Here is a 3,791-nt window from a genome sequence, read left to right as displayed (position 1 = left end):
AAGTTTGTCTGCCTGAAAATGTACTGTTGTCCCAAGCATATTGCAACAAACGGTGTATTTCTATCGCTGCTCGTTTAGTTTTTATTGCCGTTTCAAATATACCGGTCATTTTTGAAACATCCTGTATTTAGACCATATTGTCACAATATGAATGATACACGCAGAAGACTGCAAGAACATTGAATCTGTTTTCAAGTGCCTCTTGGAAAACAGTTTGCATTGTCAATCAGACAAGTGCAGTTACTTCCCCGTCAGCATTGAATATCTGTGGTACGTCAGCAGCAGCAAGGTTATTACATCCGTACACTACTACTGAAACTTCTTTGTTTGAATGTGTGAATCTGTACTTAAATTGCTGAGTGGTTGAGAAGATTAAATTTCTACGTTATTTTATTCTGAAACAGCCGAGTAAAACTGAAAGTACTGAGCCCACTTTCTCTTTACTTTTTCTTGTCATGTCAACACTGACCCACAAATTTCTAGCGCAACGCAACCTGACTGCTCAAAAAAATTGCAACCTGATATCAAATAATTAATTCAAAAGAATGGCCCTGACTAAAAAGAAATCTTAACAATAACCTATACATTTCATTAAGCAATTACCTCACAAAAATCTTCATTGCCCGAACTGCAGCAATGCAGCGAGCGTCAATACTGCCAGCTAAATAAAAGATTCTAACTACTAAAGCCACTAACTACTGATAGGCATGTGGTTAGCAAAGGAAAGATTTTGTTGCAAACCAAATAATGAATTTTTTTACATTGATAATGTGACATCCAGTTCAGACAAGAATATAAATCGTCATTGACTACTAGTACAAAGGCATATAATAATGAATAATATTCAATCTCTAAGTCGGACATGTACAGATCGTTAGCCTGCGCTAAAACGTCAGACCTCTACCTCCATCAATGCTTACTTCTCACATTTAACATCCATCACTGCTGGCTGTTCACTTCCAGCTGCCCAACAGTACTTCCATCACTGCTGGCGGCTAACCTCCAGCTGCCCAACACTACTGGCGATTAACTTCCAACAACGAGTCCAACCAGCTACAGAGTCTCTTACAAAGAAAGCGCAGTCAGAGATCCAATGCAAAGCGCTACACAGGGCTGCCAACACAGAAACAGCCCACTTACAGTATGCCAGCGTAATAATAAATGTGCCAGCATCCACTAACCTCAACCAATTATTACACTCTTTTCTTGGCGAGTCATACTAAGTCTATTCCCCAAGCAGCATAAATCACACGTCCATTCAATCACCTGCTCAAAAATGGCGTCAAATTAGCGTGGTCGGTTTTCCGCCAATAAGCTATTAACTCCATAAGGATTGTCTCAAAACAGAGTAATGCATGACGCTGTATACAAAAGACATGCAGTTGATGCTCGTGATGGATGCATCCCATATGTCATTGTGGCAGTTTTTCCCATAAAATGTTAGACGCCTCTGAAAGACCAGTCGCCTACAACTCCAGAACATTAATAGCGATGCAATGAGATTATTCTTAAGTTAAGAGTGAGTGTTTAGCAATAATTTACGGCATCAAGAAGTTTCATGTGTATTTGCATGGTAGCAAATTCCACATTTAACCGACCACAAAGACTTAATACCGATTCCTGGATATTCGATAAAGTTCCTGGAAAAGACAGCCCAGCTTCTGCACTGGACGCATTTGTTTTCAAGCGGGTGTAACTATGAAGTTCACTCTGGGCCTCTACCGAACGTTTCAATGCAAAAGCTCTGTCCCCCCCTCCCGTTGGCCCTGATACAGATTTCGATCGCCAAGAAACAGTTTGTCTTGCACTCAGCTAGGAACTGCAAGAGAACCTGGATGAATTTCTGCTCACAGCACATGAGAGAGCCACAGTGTTGGTCCATAACACAGTTCTGCAGAATATTTTATTAGCAGTGTGGTCACAGTGAGCGGAGCACTTTCCAAAATAAGCGGACCCAGCATTTCACAATTATTATGCGATGTGACACAGTCTCAGTGTCACAGTTGACCACTGACGATTCTGAATGCTGGGTCATCATCCCACCCCCAATCCAGTCCCGTATCTACATCTACATTCCACAATCCACGTCACATGGTGTGGTGAAAGGCACTTTAACAGTAAACTGCACTGTCACGTAGTATGCGTCTCTTGCAGTACATCCCATCTCGCATTGGAAGGTGATGAACCTGAAGACGTTAGCCCAGTGGCTTGTATACAGGCCTAGTATTGATGGTGCTCCCTGAATCAGGTGGCCAGGCACAATGTTTCTCTCTGAGGCCACACTCAGACCACCCCTGGGAGAGGGTACATATTGATCTTGCCGAGGCATTCCAGGGAGATATGTGACTGCTGGTGCTGGACACTCTCTCCAACTTCTTCTTTGTGCTACAGATGTAGTCAGTGACCAGTCAAGCTACCATGTGTGTCCTCCCTACAACCTTCGCAACTGAGGGAGTGCCACAACACACAATTTTCTGACCAGTCCTCACTTCACGCTGATGTAATTCGGGCCTTTCTGACGCCGCAAGGGCATTGAGCACCCATTTCACCCAGCTTCTAGCACAGAGCACAGAGACCAGGATGCTTAAAGCTCAAATGGGTGATGCTTGCTGATGACATCGGCCGAGGTAGTGGTCCACAGATTCCTCGCCATGTACTAATCCACTCCCGTCAGTAGGGCTGAGATACTGCCTGTCACAGGCATCGAACCTTGCTAGAACTCCTGCATCCCGTGATCTATGCCCACTCTAGGTACAGGTCCACCTATATGCAGGGCGCCTGTGTCTGGTGACGCACATTTGGCTGGCGCTCAGGTTGGATTCAAGGGGTCGTCTTAGGGCACTGGGAGGTATCAGCTGTTTGACATCGCGACCGGACACAGGCTTCGGCCTGCCATCAAAATCAGCTCCAGCTGTTTCAGTCAGCGACCCTGGTCCTGTAGCTGCATCTGATCCAGAGACCTGACAACCCGGCAACCACCCGCCATGCTGCTAGCCGGAATCGTCTGTCACTCACTCCCTGGCAAAACCTGCGCCCCTGTTAGCCTTCTCGTATGCGGGAAAACGAGTGGGCTACTGTGCCGTAGTTCATAGAGCTACTCCCATCATCCGCGCCTCTTCCATTCCCGGTAGTACTAGTGCAGCATTCTCACTGCCAACTTTACCATCTCTGTAGGGACAAGCCAGGCCATCTGAGTTGGCCAGCACAGTGGAAGCAATACCGCGCACGATCCCTTGGACGTGCAGATGAGCCTCACGTTCTACCCTTCCATGCCGGCAACGGCACAAACTCGGCTGTTATCGGCCCAACGTACCGATTTCAGGCGTATCGATAACGACTCAGAGATGCTGTAAATCGCTATGACATTCGCCGCCTCTGGCCGCAAGTGGCCGAACTGTCGTGGTACGTGGGCCAAGAATCTGACATAGAGTTACGGCAACCTGGTGGACAGTGTATGAAGCATCCAGTCTATCATCCTAACCCTACGACTACAACAACCCTGTCTTGTTGCTGGACTGACTTGGTTTCGCTACTGGCATGCACTCAGCGTGCAGTTTCCAACTACCGTTCTGGTTATGATTTATTCTTTCGCACTAGATGCCAACAGAATAAATTTCATTCCGGTTCAGGTCGCAACTGTGCAGTATGTTTATGATGATACGTACCACTACTTGATGCCAAAAACAAGGGCAAATAAAGTAAGAATTGAGAGTAATCTGCCAGATACGTCTTCTCTGCCTGCCTTTCTCAACTGTTCATTTCCTTTTCGTCACTTGCTTCCTGTTTGCTAG

The sequence above is a fragment of the Schistocerca serialis genome, chromosome 1, assembly GCF_023864345.2.
Source record: "Schistocerca serialis cubense isolate TAMUIC-IGC-003099 chromosome 1, iqSchSeri2.2, whole genome shotgun sequence".
NCBI lineage: Eukaryota > Metazoa > Arthropoda > Insecta > Orthoptera > Acrididae > Schistocerca > Schistocerca serialis.
Note: the sequence above shows the minus strand (reverse complement) of the source record.